General features: G+C 47.7%; 1 protein-coding gene across 2 annotated transcripts in view; it reads left to right on the forward strand.

Annotated features, from left to right (window-relative positions):
• The window catches only part of LOC122378478 (regulator of nonsense transcripts 2-like), a 114,473-nt gene that overhangs the window by 42,430 nt on the left and 57,121 nt on the right, over positions 1-14,922 (forward strand). The window contains exon 1 of one of the 2 annotated variants that reach the window (XM_043359587.1): positions 8,281-8,338. The exons of the other annotated variant lie outside the window; for it this stretch is intronic. The gene's annotated coding sequence lies outside the window, so the exon portion shown is untranslated. Of the gene's footprint in view, positions 1-8,280; positions 8,339-14,922 lie in introns of those variants that run through there. 2 annotated transcript variants of the gene reach the window in all.

Raw genomic sequence — 14,922 nt, forward strand, 5'->3', positions numbered from 1 at the left:
CCATATGATAGCCAATACTTGCCCCAACATGCATGGGAAGTTTCATCACGATCCATCAACCGATGTCCGTACCACCGGCAGGAAACCTCTGGCGTTGGCACTCAGTTTGTGAAAATCCGGCCGGAGGCTGTTCCCTTTGTGACGTCATAACTCCGTGACCTGACATGACCCGGTCAAAATTTTTTTATCAAAAGATGCGCAAGGTTTGCCCCATAAGGTACCCAAAATTTGGCGGCGCTGCGCGCCGCCGTTTTTGCACTATTTCCGAAAAACCTGAGGGGGGGGTTGCACCAACCCCCCCCCTACATGGGCGAGGGTTAAAATTTAACGTATTCTGATCGGCTATTGTTATGCAAAACATCAATTCATTCCAATATTTTAAATAAAATAAATGGTAAATCTGATATTGTAGTAAGTTACAACTGCTCATTACGAACATCTTCTCTCAAATGCTGTTTTTTCTATCTTCAAAACTGTAGCCTTGATAGTTATTTCAGTAAAAGCTCCCACGTGAATCCGTGACACGCTGGCTGCTTCACAAAATGGCATCGGGCATCGCTCTCGCACGCCTCGGGTCAAAGCTCACTGTTGCCCTGAGGCTGGTGTCCCTGTCACCCTACCTCCACCCACCCCTCCCACTGCACCGGCCGGTAGCCCCGCGGTCAACCCCTCCCCACCTCAGACCCTCCCGCTTCTCGCCTGTCAGAGAGCAGCTCCTATCGGCCGACGCTGATGTCCGGATCATCAATGGCAGGGCTACTCTCTACTGGAGGGTCCAGCAATGACTCCTTAATATTGCGTAGTACGCACGCGCGTAGGTTTACAACTCTGTGTTCAGTGGCGGTCACAGAAATATGACTCCGGGGTGCTCCAAGGGGCTCGATATTTTAGTTTTTCGATGATAACGAGCATGCTGTGGCAGGTAGAATGGTGACACATTAGAGAAAGTTGTCAATCTGAAATACGAAGCTGTGTGATCCTCGCTTTTGACGATATACCTATTAGAGATGCCCCAAATTTGCAATTTCATTACCCGCCCCGCCCCGCAGCTACCCCTTGCCCAACCACAACTACCCGCAAGCTGATTTTGGCTGAGCCGAACCCGCAAAAAACCCGCAATCTTAAAAACATACTTTTGCAAGAAAAAAAATACAGCTGAGTCAATGCTAGAGCTATATAAACCTTACTTGCTTCATTGCTGTGCAGAAAAAGACAGCCAAACAAATAGTAAGGACTTGAAATTGCTATGCTAAGTCCTCAGGAAGTGCACACTGGATAGTGGAAAATGAATAATGCATCAATACATTTGAAATTCCTTTCTGAAGAGTTCAGTAAAATCTTTCTCTCACCTTACCCTTCAGCATTGGCTGAGGATCAAAATTTCACTCTGGCTCCCTCTCAATGTTAGGCCTCTGGAAAATGATATTGTTATCAAAATGAATGTTGATATAAAAAGATATGCGATTTCCAGTTAAAAATAAATAGTGACACAGTGAATAATGAGTATCCAGTCGATCTACACATAAAACAAATCATGCAAAATCCCAGCAAAAACCAACTGGGGCATTCCACGTCAAATCAAACACCGAAATCCGTCATCCCCTTCGATTTTTCTGAAAATTTGTAGGCAGACTGGGCATGGTTCAAAACTGAGTTACGTATAATATTTTCGAAATTTGATAACGTATCGCTGAGATATAGGTCATCGAATATAGCGAAAAATGCCACACATGAATTTTTTTAATGGCTATAACTCTGTTTCCTTTTCTGGTATCAAAATGATATTAGCAGGGTCTTATAGGCAATTGATAAGGCTTTGATTTTTTATTATCAAATTAAATTGAAGTGACCTTGAAATGCATTTGACCTTGAATTAAAACAGAAAAATTTAAATAGCAAAAAACACGTCACCTTCGATTTGGGTAATTTCTACATATTATGTCCGTCACAATGTTCCTAACCATCTGTGAAAAAATTGGAGTGGGCCATTCATAACTTTCGCGGCAAACGCCGTTTTCATGCATCAACATCACGCAACCGCGCGTGACCTTGAAAGACAGAGTCAAGACATGCTTGCTTGTGTACACTTTCTGAAATGAATGATTGCTGATTAGTGATATCCCAAACTCTGCTAGAATGGAAATGCATAGTCATCGTAGTCAAGCATTCACGTTCCATAGTAAAAGTGTCTCAGGCAAACGGTATTTTGCGGTGAATTTTGAGCCGTGTGGAAATGCATCATGAAGTAAATTCAACGAAAACATTATCACGCAACGATATCTTCACGTCTTTTGATCTTCACTATACGAAAGAACATACATTTTTGAGTATGTATGGGGAATTTCTAGTTAATCCAATAATAAATATGGCAGTTAGAGACCTGCTAAGAGTAACATGTTGCCGGCTGAGGCGGGCTCGGCCGATGCGGGAAACGCAGCAATCACAATTTTGTGTTTACACGTCCATATTTCAATTGTTTACCAACCGATTTTCAAAATTCTTTCACCATAAGATTGCCTGTACATTTCTTAGTCTTCTCACAAAATTTGACGCGAATCGAACGTAATCAGCGGTAGGGAGCGCGATGTGAAGACGGAACCGTTCCGTTCCGTCCCGGCACAGTCTACAATTCAGGCGGCGCGTAGCGGTCGGCGCCGGCCGCCGAGTCGCCGCGTGTTGCTGCGGCGACAGGATGTTCACTTTACACCGCTATTACTAGAACAGTTGTGAACCGATTTTCTTATTGCTTGCACGATGAGATGTCCAATTCAATTCTTGACAGGTAGCCATAATTAATTTCGCATTAATCTTATGAGATATTGGCGAAAAACAGGAGGGGTGGGCGAAATTCGTTCTTCCCCCTCCACTGCGCGTGCTAACATACGTTTGCATATGTGCAATTTTCTTCAAAACTTATGAATGGCCCACTCTAATTTTTTCACAGGTTGTTAAGAATATGGTAGGCAATAAAATATATGAAAATGAGCCAAATCGAAGGTGACGTGTTTTTTGCTATTTCAATATTTGTGCTTAAGAACAGAGTTAAGCAAATTTCAAGGTCATATATTTAAGTAGGTGCAATTCTAAACAAATGCTTAAGAAATTACCTAAACAGTAAGGTTTATTTCATTCAAATCAAACAAGTACAACCAAAGTTATGGTCGTTCAAAAATATAAAGATGCAACATTTTGCAAAAATTTGATGCCCTATATTTAGAAGACCTGTGGTCAGAATGTGCAAAAAACATCAATGTAATGTCCGGGGCCACACAGGAACCAGCTCACAAATTTATAATGAAATCGCTGATGGTAAGGTGCAAAACAGCCGATTTTTGTTCGATTTGACGTGGAATGCCCCAACTATAATAACATACATGGCCTTGCAACTAACCACCAATGAACCACGCATTTCTGGAAACATGCGTCAGAAGCGTCACCAACAGCTGATGGAATGTTACAGCGACTAAATTATTGCGGCCGTAGTTAGTCGAACTTGTTGCGAAAACACTGTTGTATAATGCATATTCATGTGCCATTCTGATTAAATTATTTTACACAACAGCTAAAGTTTTACAATTCAGAGGTTAATCACCGGTTTAGAAATAAAGAGACAGTAAATGCTAAATTAAATGTAATGATTTTATAGATGGTCTTGGTAATGCTCTCCGGCCGGTCATCTGTCGGCATACAAATGATAAGGACGTAAAAAGACAAAAGAAATAAATGCGACCAGCTACGTGGTTTTGTAACATGTATAACTGCTATTTTGAGGCATTCAAAAACCAAGACAGAAAAACTGATTGAAAATTATTGCGTCATCAATGACAGCTTTCCTTCGCCTCAGAGACCAAAATTGACTCAGTCAAATGCCAATCCTTGGATCAGTTCACGGACCCTGTGTGCGGTCGGACCGCACACAGCCTCCAAGCTCCGCCCACTGCGTCCCTACGTCAGCCTTGCGTCACCGCACACAGCGACCGCTGTGGCCGGTCGGGACTGGCCACAGCGGACCGTCCACCGCACGCAGCCGTGACGTCAGAGCCGCCTACCCATCCCCTACCCCCACGCCTGCTGGACGTACCGCACACACCGCAAGCAGCAGTGTGCGGTGCCCGTGAACACCCCTCTTGTCAGAATGTCGGAAGTGCGCCAGTATTGTATTGCGTTATGTTTGGGCCGGCCAGTCTATATTTTGATTTTTTGTAAGGGTAATTGGTGTGTTATTTTCGTAATATAGGGTGGAACAGAACATAGAGTAGGATAGGTAATCAATGAATTTGCATCAAATTTTGTTTAGCTGATAGCTCTTTTTATGCCGACCAGACGCAAATAAAGTAACATGTGGCATTTGCTCTGATTTTCAACATCTCATTTAAGTCTGGGTTCTTCCATAATGTATATCTAGTGCACACTGCACAGTGCACATAGACTTCAGTTCAGCTTCCTATAAGTTTGCTTTCAGGGTCTTTTATGTTTTATGGAATGCTTTCATCAGCATTTATTTATGCTTAGTAGTTTATTGCTTGTACCCTGGTTTGGTCATTGCCAGACTGTGGATGCTATTGCTGGTTGTTTTCAGTTTTGCATTTGAAATGTGCTTCCTTGATATATTTTTATATTTGGTTCTGTTTTAAAAGTTGTTTTGATGAATATTGTATCGTTAACCTGAGCAAATGCACTTGGCATTGTGTTTTGCATCTAAAAAAAAAAAAAATTATAGGTTCTTAAGTCTGACCGCCAAATACCCGCCACACGACAAGTTTTGCTTCTCGAACCCGCCAAAAACCCTGCGGGTTTTGAAAACCCGCAGAAAGCGGGTTCGCGGGTTCAAAAAGGGCATCTCTAATACCTATCTTACCGTCAAGGAATGGCGCTATGTTTTGTTCGATCACAGTAGAACCCCACATTACTTTAGCGGTGACCTGTACATACATGAAATACCGACATATTTTTCAATTATTATTTCAAAAGAAGCAAATGAAAAATACCTATTATTTTGCATTTTAATGTTTCTTTTTTGGAAAGAAATAGTTCCTGTTATACGTATCTTGGTCCTATTCGCTTCTAAGCCTCTTTCCCAGCGGATTTTGTTCGGACCGGCGATTCGTATTAGCAGGTGGATACATGAGTCGGTAGTACGCTCCTGATTCGCATTAGCGGTGAATCCGATCGTGATACGTAATTGCTTTGCTCATGTAACCGCGGATCGGATCGCCGATTCGTACTAGCAGGTGGCTACATGAGTCGGTAATGCGTTCCTAATTCGAATTAGCGGCTAAATACGTATTTACTGTGCTCATGTAACCCCGATAAGTGTATACCAATTTGAAGCTAAATATGAATTGAGACTCCCCGGATCATTGCTCGTTGCCACTGACGTTTTTTTTTTTTTAGTGGCCTTATATGTTCTCGGCCTGGCGAGGAGGAGGCTATCCGGCTCGTGAAGCGAGACCGGTGGCCACTTTTTAAAGGGACCCTCCCACCTTCAAAAAAGTTTATGAATGGGTATGAAAGTGATGTCGCTCGGTTCAGAACGAGCGAAAACGAATATCTACCAAATTTCACCGAAAAATATTCACCGGTTTTCAAGATATTAGACTTTTACTTTTGTTTACTTTTTTGGGATCTCCGCTGTTTCTAGCGACTTTATTTTAGAAGTGCGGCGTTTGCGGCAGATGTTGCGCGCAAATAGCATATACCTTGCGCGTGCTACAAAACGTTTTAGTCAAACATTTAAAAAACGTTAGATATCTGCGCTGACGTCACACATTCAGAGGGGTATTCCTAAGCATTAGCCCCTCTGAATCAAAATGCTGCAATTTTGAAATTCAATATTTCCGATTTAAGGCATTTCTCGATGTTGTGAGTGCCGAAACCGGTAATTGTGAGCCAGGGACCCCATTTTGGCTATCTCAACTCAAATCTAATGTTAAGGTGGGAGGGTCCCTTTAAGGCAGAATAGGGAAACCCACGCCAATGTAATTTTTCAAATAAGTGGAATTATTAGTAATATAGGCCAAAACACCTTATTATATTTATACATCTACCGTAGGTACATTACACGCATCGCTCCATTTGCATATAGCATTTCAAACCAATATCATTTATAAGATTCGCGCAAACCGTTCCAAAAGCTCCTGAAACGTGCCAGTATTACTTGTGCAGGAAGGAACAAAGCATACCACTGCCAGGGATGATCGGAATTCCGTCACCATTATGGATTGTTGAATTAACTCCGACGTATAGGTACGTGGGGAAAACCCTATTATTTACGTTACGAGGTTTGGGTCCTTACCTCTACTAACCTTGTCTGGATTGTGATATAGTTGATGTCGGTTGATCTCGTCGGTTAATGTAGCTTCAGGCCTGGTCGGCTGTTCCGGCCCAGTCTCTGCCCCCGCCCGCGCCGCCTTGCGCCTATCACCGCGGGGAGGCGCCCCCTGACCTGCACCGGCCCGTCCAGCGCGGGCCACAGGCGGTCCGCGCGACGGGCCGGCGGCCCGGCCTGCCCAGCAGGTGCTAGGCGGCCGGGCACGGGTTGGCCCGGATGGGGTAGGGCGGGGGCGGCTCGTTGAGAGTGGTTTCATTAGGCCCGTTGGCTCGGGTCCGGCCGCTCTTCCAGACCCAGAGCCATCGGGAAATTGTGATGTGAGTATATGGTAGTTGGGATTGAGCTGCTTCGGTACCGCCCGAATATAACCGTTGAGGTCCAGGTCCAACGTCTCTCTCAGATCCTGGACCGCCACAAGGCAATGAATCTGTTGGGAGCCCAGCTGGCCTCTACTTCAGATCCGAGCGTCCCGGGCAGATTGTTCGTTGCTACAATAGGAGGTGTCCTACTAGTCTCTTCATAGCTTGTCTACATAGGGGGAGTTCATTATAAATTCAAGGACTAGGTCAGTTAGATCCGGGTAATCATTCCGTAGCAATGTACTTAGGTTGTTCCCGTCAAACCATGATGTCGTACCTTAATAGTTATTTATGTGCACGGGCGTAGGAACGTCATGAAAAGTGGGTGGGCCACCCTGTCAAGGGGCCTCCTTTTCCAGGGGGCCTCTTATTTTCAGGGGCCTCCAACTTTTGCCTCATTCTGCTGGCTACTTTCAAGTATGACCTCCAAATCTAGCTTCTGAGATCGGGCAGATGTACCCAGGGGCGTAACCGCTAAAGCGAACAGTGCGGAAAGTCCGCACCATTTTTAAAACTTCTTCCCCCCCCCCGATTTTTTTTAGAATCTATTTGCCGCAAACGGCGCATGACCCCTGAAAACCCTTACACAAATGTCTTCCTCGTTTCCCAGGTGCCCCCATTAGCTTCTGTTGTGTAATGTGCATGTGGTGGCCAAGGGTTGAAACGTTCTTAAGCTGTTAAGAGGGAAACAAATCAGAGGTATATCGGACCGGTATTATTCGTGCTTATCTCTCGAGCTATTATTTTTCCGAATACGGGCTTGGGGGGAACTGTGACAAAAAGAAGAGACTAGACTGAATGAATTTTGTGAAACGTGTATGGATTTTCGAAAAACGAATAGATAACTTTGGAAGTGAGATATAATTTTGGAACTCATTTGGGAACATTATGGCGATCCTGCCAGGATACTGATGGAAGAATACCTGGAATTGGCGCAGAGATATGGACTGGCGGGACCAGACGCGCTGAAATATGCAACGGAACAGAAGGAGAAGGCCGAGGAAAGAGCAGAAAGAGCTGCAGCAAGAGAAAGAGAAAGAGAAGCACTGGAAAGAGAAAGAGAAGCAAAGGAAAGGGAAAGAATAGAGAAAGAAAGAGAGCGAAATGAGAGAGAAAAGGAGACAACATGAACTTGAGCTCGAACGCCTCAGGGCAGACAGAGAACACTCGGCGGAACACTCACCGATAGTGACGGCCAAGAAACCGAAGTTACCATCCTTCGTCGACGGCCGTGACGATTTGGATGCCTACTTAGCGCGCTTTGAGAGGACGGCTTCTGCTAATGGTTGGGCAAGAGAGGAATGGGCCACTAACTTGTGTGCCCTTCTGACGGGACGGGCTCTAAATGTGTATTCGCGTCTAAGTGAGCGCGACGCGAACGATTACGGCAAGCTGAAAGAAGCCCTACTGCAGCGCTACGGGCTGACGGCGGAGGGTTATCGCCGAAAGCTCCGAGAGAGCGGACCCGAGCCGGACGAAAGTCCCGCTCAGTACCTGGAGCGACTGGCTGGCTATTTACGCCACTGGGTCAAATTAGCGAGGACCGACGTCGAAGACCTGATTTTACACGAGCAGTTCATGACGGTGTGTCCAAAACCACTGGAAACTCACCTGAGGGAGCGAGTCGACTATGATTTGAGCGAGCTGGGTGAGCAAACAGCGAAATTTCTAGAAGCCCATGGCCGCTCGCTGTACAGTTGGGCCAGGCGCTCTGGTCCCGGCGGTGATTCATCGCCATCGCGTGACAACCGATCTCACGCCTCTGCTTCAGCGCTGCCGGTTGCCATCCAACAGGGATGTATGTTCTGTGGATTTCCTCATCCGTCCATGGGTGTAACTTTGTATACTTTCGAGGTCCCATGTGGGACCCCAATGCGAACATTTGGGACCCCAATTGTCATTTTGGGACCCCAATAGTGGAGGCCCCCGAGACGCACCAGCTACTTTACAAACGGAGGTCCGATGTTCATATAGAATGTTCTCTGTATAAATACGAGGCCCCTTGGACAAATCGGAGGCCCTGTTAGACAAATGGCAGGCCCCTGGACAAATAGGAGGCCCCCTGGACAAGTAGGAGGCCCCCCGGAAAACAGGAGGCCCCCTGGAGAAATAGGAGGCTCTTTGGACTGGAGTGGACAAGCAGGAGGCCTCTTGGACAAATAGGAGGCCCTAGACAAATAAGAGGCCCCTAGACAAATAGGAGGCCCCATGGACAAATAGGAGACCCTCTGTACAAATAAGAAGCCCCCTGAACAAATAGGAGGCCCCATGGACAAGTAGGAGGCCCTCTGTACAAATAGGAGGCCCCCCTGGAAAAATAGGAGGCCCCCTGGACAAGTAGGAGGCCCTCTGTACAAATAGGAGGCCCCCCTGGAAAAATAGGAGGCCCTCATTATTATCATATTATCTTATTAAAAATAGGCGCGAGCACCTCAAGGGCTCCTAAGTAGACACGCTTATGCCCATAAGGGTGCCACGCCGGCTTCTGAAGGCTCCTTGTAGGCATCTAAGGGCCCTTTCCGGCCTCTAACGGCTCCACCCGCCTCACGCCTGTGATGGCTTCACACCAGTGTTTATGAGCGCCACACAGCGGCGCCTTTGAGGGTCATACTAGTGTCTCTTAGGGCCCTATATTGTTGGCTCTGGGGGCCCCACACCGGCTCCTCTGTGGGTCACCACACCTGCGCATCTCAAGGCTCTATAGGTACATCTCTGAAGGACCCACACCGACACCTCTGAGGGCCCCACACCAGTATCTCGGAGCTCTGAAGGCCACACACCGGTGACTTTGAGGACTCACCGGCTCCTGAGAACGCCATGTTGATGTCTAACGGCTCCACAAGGCCACTGAAGGCACCACACAAGCTCTCACTGAGCTCTTATGTCCATGTACCGGCCTCTGAGGGATTTAAGCCAGCGCATTCATAGCTCCACACCAGCAATTGTAAGGGCTTCACACTGAAGTATCTGAGGGTTCCACACCGGTGTCTCTAAGGGCCACATACCGGGCACCGGCATCTCTGAGGGCCCCATACCGGCATCTCCGAGGGTCCACATCTGGCGGGCACCCATCAGCGACTGAAGGTCCCACACTGTCGACTCCGAGAGCCCCATCTGCGTCTGGGAGCACCATGCCCTCTCTAAGAACCACAGCGGCTCCTCCGTACGAAAGATGGGTGTCTGCATGCCAAAGGGGAGCGGTTCTGAGACAGTAGGGCACCTACGTGCAATAGAGGGGCGCCTATGAAGCCCATAGGGGCGCCTCAATGCGAAAGAGGGGCGCCTCTGAGGCCTACATATATGGGCGTCCACATGCAATAGAGGTCTGCAAATTGCAATTGATCAATGCCATGGGGGTGCATTCATAAGAAACAGGGGCGCCGGCATGGCAAAGAGAGGCGCCTTCAAGTGTCCATAAAAGAGAGTCGCCTATGACAAGCGCACATTGTATGCGACAACGGGGCGACTGTGGGACCTATAGGGATGTCTCTGATGACTATGCATAGGGCGCTTATATGCCAAAGAGGGCGCCTATGAAGCTAATGGGGGCACCTGGGAAACGAGGAAGACATTTGTGTAGGGGAGAGTGGGGAAAGATGCCCAGGGTTTTACTATGTCATATATTGTTCGAAAATGACGATCGGAAATCAAAAACTTGGAGTTTCAACGGAAGCCGACATCATTTTTCTCCAAAAATATCACACTTTCGTGCCTGAAATATGATGACTTTTTTGCTATTAAGCATTTTCCTGAAGAAGTGAAAGGGGGCATCTTACCCTACAGGGTGGGAAAGACGCCCCCTGGCGTTGGGGAAGATGCCCCCTGCACTATAAGTGACATAAATGGGCACGTGAATCGCCTGAATGAATCAGTAGTCCCTTCGAGCCTGCAGTAGACACCAAACGTCATCGTAAGGGCCCTCAAAAGTAGTCGTAAGGGGCTTCAGAGGTCATCGTTAGGGCCATCATAGTCCAGCGCGGCCAAACAAGCCTCCGTGGTGGCGTTTGGAGACCACTGTGGGGGCCCTTATAGGTCTTCATGATGCTTGAGGGCCCTCGAGCCCATCGTAGGGACCTCAGATGCCAGCGCGGCCCGTGGAGCCAACGCGGGAGCCCTCACAGGATGTCGTGAGGGGCCCTGGAGCCAATAATGGGGCCCACAGAGGCCGTCGTGAGGGCTCTCAGAGTCAGATGCCGCCCAAAAAGTCGCTGTGTGGGCCGAGAGACCAGCATGGGGAGCACCCGACCGTACTGGACTCTCAATAGTCCCAGATTTGCTTTTGTCTCTCATCACAAGTATGTAATAAATGATTTGACGGGCTGCTTGAAGGACAGCCTACGGATTTAGGGGGGGGGGCGTCTTTTCCCATCAGCACAGGGGGCATCTTACCCCAAGGTACCGGTTACCGAAGTAACATTAAACCAGTATAACGCCTTTTGGGGCGACTAACGGAGCGAGCGAGAGGGTGGGCCTTGCACGTGCGAAATTGCGAGGGGGTACCTCCAACTGACTTGTGCACGGCACCCTACTAACTGGTCTCTAGCGATGTGCCAAATTTGGGCACAATCGGCCCAGCCGTTCTCGAGATCTGGAAGCGGCACCCTGCACGTGCGCACGTGCAAAATGGGTCCCAACTGACTTGTGCACGGCACCCTACTAACCGGTCCCTAACCGTGTACCAAATTTGAGCGCAATCGGTCCAGCCGTTCCCGAGATCTGGAAACGACCCCTGCACGTGCGCACGTGCAGCAGCACCCCAACTCTGGCACATGTATATGCAGTGCCTAGTGGGTGCCTATCTACATGCCAACTTTCAGCGCAATCGGCCAAGTAGTTACCGAGATATTGCAACAATTACAAAACTGACACCTCTTCGTTTTGCACGTGGCACGTGCATAAGGGGTCACCCACATGCATCGGGAATAGTCCAATACTTGGTAGAAGGAATGAAGCTACCCTACAAAAATTACCGCGTGTAAATCGGTCAAGTGGTTGCTGAGATATAAGCCTCGCAAAAGCGTGACCACGGCCGGCCGGCCGGCCGGCCGGCCGCTCATACTCAGAAATTTCCGTTAATCTAAGGAAAGACTACGCTCGCTTCGCTCGCTCCGTAATCAGTACAATTTGTTAGCCATAAAACTACACCCTGAAACAAACTGTTTGGGACGCAGTACACGCATGTTAACCCTAGAACGCCTAGGGGGGGGGGGGTTGTATCAACCCCCCCCCCTGAGGTTTTTTCGAAGTGCACGCTAAACGGCTTGTCGTAGCGGGCTGAAATTTTCAATACCCTCTGGGGCAACCTTTGCGCATCTTTTGCCGAAAAAAATTGATCGGGTCATGTCAGGTCACGGAGTTATGACGTCATAAGAGGTACAGCCTCCGGCCGGATTTTCACAAACTGAGTGCCAACGCCCGAGGTTTCCTGCCGGTGGTACGGACATCGGTTGATGGATCGTGATGAAACTTCCCATGCATGTTGGGGCAAGTATTGGCTATCATATGGTATAAGAAATTTGACCGGGTCAGGTCAGGTCACGGAGCTATGACGTCACAAGAGGAACAGCGTCCGGTACTATTTTTGAAAAGCGCCCGAACCACTATTTTGCTAATTCTTGTCACCTCAATGGGAATATGCAGCAATATTAGCTTCTATAGGGAGCAGATGGACCTCCCAAATCCAAAAATACAATCAGATTTCAAAAATTTAAATTTTGATTTTTCGAATTTCTGCCGCCGACTGTGACCTTGCCGACTTCCGGCGCTCCCAACGCGCCATTTTTAGAGCTAGGGAAACGAAATACATACCAAACGATAGAGAATTGATCAAGGAACACGATAGTGAAGGTTTCAAGTCGATATCTCTCACCGTTTTGCCGCAATCGCCGCCGAAAGTTGAAAAAAGTCTATTTTTCCGAAAATTTGACCTTTGACCGGTCAAAAGTAGGTCAAATGTTGACCTAGGACCAAAAAATATACCACCAATCGCGAGATCTCGTTGAGAGCAATCCGTTGGTTTTTTTCCGCTAAGCTCTACGACCTTCCGTTTCGAAACGCCAGGGGGGGGGGTCGTAACAACCCCCCCCCCCTGGTCGTTCGTGTTATGAGAAATGGCCTGGTCGTGCGAGGGTTAATGTATCACGACTATAGCAAGGGACGCAAAAAATTATCTACCTTCTTTGATATTTTCAATGTTTTGACACCAAAATATTTTTTGAAAGCAGCAAATAAAAAACATGCAATCACCAGCCAGCCGTTGCCCAACTGAGCTTCGCAAATTTATGTGCAGTTAACAAGGCAGGCTTCCGCTTTACGCTAAGAACATTAATTTCCAGGTTCTATTCTTTGTTTCGCCGCTAGAGGGGGTGGGGCGTCTTTCCCACCCTGGGCATCTTATCCCACTCTCCCCTAAGGTTTTTCAGGGGTCATGCGCCGTTTGCGGCAAATAGATTCTAAAAAAAAAAAATCGGAGGGGGAATAAGTTTTAAAAATGGTGCGGACTTTCCGCACTGTTCGCTTCAGCGGTTACGCCCCTGGGTACATCTGCCCGATCTCAGAAGCTAGATTTGGAGGTCATACTTGAAAGCAGCCAGCAGGACGAGGCAAAAGTTGGAGGCCCCTGAAAATAGGAGGCCCCCTGGAAAAGGAGGCCCCTTGACAGAGTGGCCCACCCACTTTTCATGACGTTCCTACGCCCGTGGATAGGTGGGAGGTAAGACTGGCAAAAAAAAGCCGAAATCAGCGTGTCAAAAGCTCACAAGGCCCATAGCCAACGCAAGATATTGGGTATTCGTCATCTAGGGCATGACATGACCTGAAGAACAAGGTCATATCTCCAAACCCAAAAGTCACAGAAACTTGAAATTTTCAATGGACGCTGAAAAAAGATAAAAAAGCAGCTATACAAAAAATCAGGTTCCTAGCTTTAAAAATGTTCAGTGTAGAGCAGAAAAACTAACTTGGGGGGTGGCAACCCTCCCCCCAGGTGCGGGCGAGATTTAACCCTCACACTTTCTGGGGTCTGCTAGATTCCTTGCGCAATGCTGTGCCGTTAAATTCTTTTTTTTTTCTATAATAAAGGCATTTTGTTTTATTGTCGAAAGTGAAAAAGCCAGAAATTTTCGTCGATTTCGGACGCCGCGGGGGATATTTACATACAATATCACCCAGCTGGCCTGGATCCACCAGTACCAGGTGACCGACCATTTCTAAAGTAAGATTTAAAAAAAATTAAATCATGGCATCCGAGCTGTGACGAAAAATAAGTGGCCCAAATCCGATGAGACAACTGGGTTTGGGTGTACAGTCTGTCTTGAAAGTACCGCAGCATGGCAGGGTGGCGCTGGTGGGCCGGCGCAGCGGAGGGCGGTCTGGTTTGAGGGCCACTGGATCGCCTGACCCTTGGGGGGAAGGGAGGGGAGGGAGGGAGGAGAGGGGTGGGCGCGAGTGAGCGGGCTCTCGGTGCTGCCAGTGCGGCAGACAAGGCGCTGTTTTATGAATACGTTATACAGAGACACCAGCTAAGCGTAGTAATTCTCTTCCTGACATGAAAGTTTTGATAAATGGAAAGTGAAGCTTCCCTTTCGAGCCTCGCCAGACATTTACGTGTCACACTTGTAATCCGGCCAGAAGGCAGCGGGTGCAGCCTCCGTCGTTTCGCTCAGATTCAGCTAGGGCTTCCAGAAAGTTGTGTGCGTGGTTACGAGACACACATTGAGAGTATTTGGCTACTTTATAGCGTCTACTGATAGAAATGGTCCGTAGGAACCCGCCTTACAGCCGTTCGGCTCCTGATCGGACATGTGAAATGATCAGGTCGGCCCTGATCATTTCACGTGCTGGGACCTGATGTTTCAATCACAAAATGCCTGGAAACGCGTAGATAATATGCGCTGACATACATGGAATCGGCATTTTGGCCTGACATGGTGTCGAGAAGGAATTTACGGGTCAAAGGCCATTGGGTTCAGGGTCATTTTCAGGGAAGATATAACATTGATCAATTCAAGGATATTGAAAGTTTTGTCGTGGTCGGTCGGTCGGTCGTATTTTACGCGAGTTATTCGTGAAAAAGCCGTGAGGAACCTCCTCCTGTAAGTGTGAAGGTTAAGATCTCAGGTCAGCCGGTGATCTCTCGAGCATTCTTTAGAGTCGGCGGGCATTATAACTTTTCCTGATGCAGGACACTATAATGTAACCTAAGTGACCCGACCTTAAAAGATCTGGGTCTGA

The sequence above is a fragment of the Amphibalanus amphitrite genome, unplaced genomic scaffold (assembly GCF_019059575.1).
Source record: "Amphibalanus amphitrite isolate SeventyFive unplaced genomic scaffold, NRLGWU_Aamphi_draft 000060F_arrow, whole genome shotgun sequence".
In the NCBI taxonomy this organism is placed as follows: domain Eukaryota; kingdom Metazoa; phylum Arthropoda; class Thecostraca; order Balanomorpha; family Balanidae; genus Amphibalanus; species Amphibalanus amphitrite.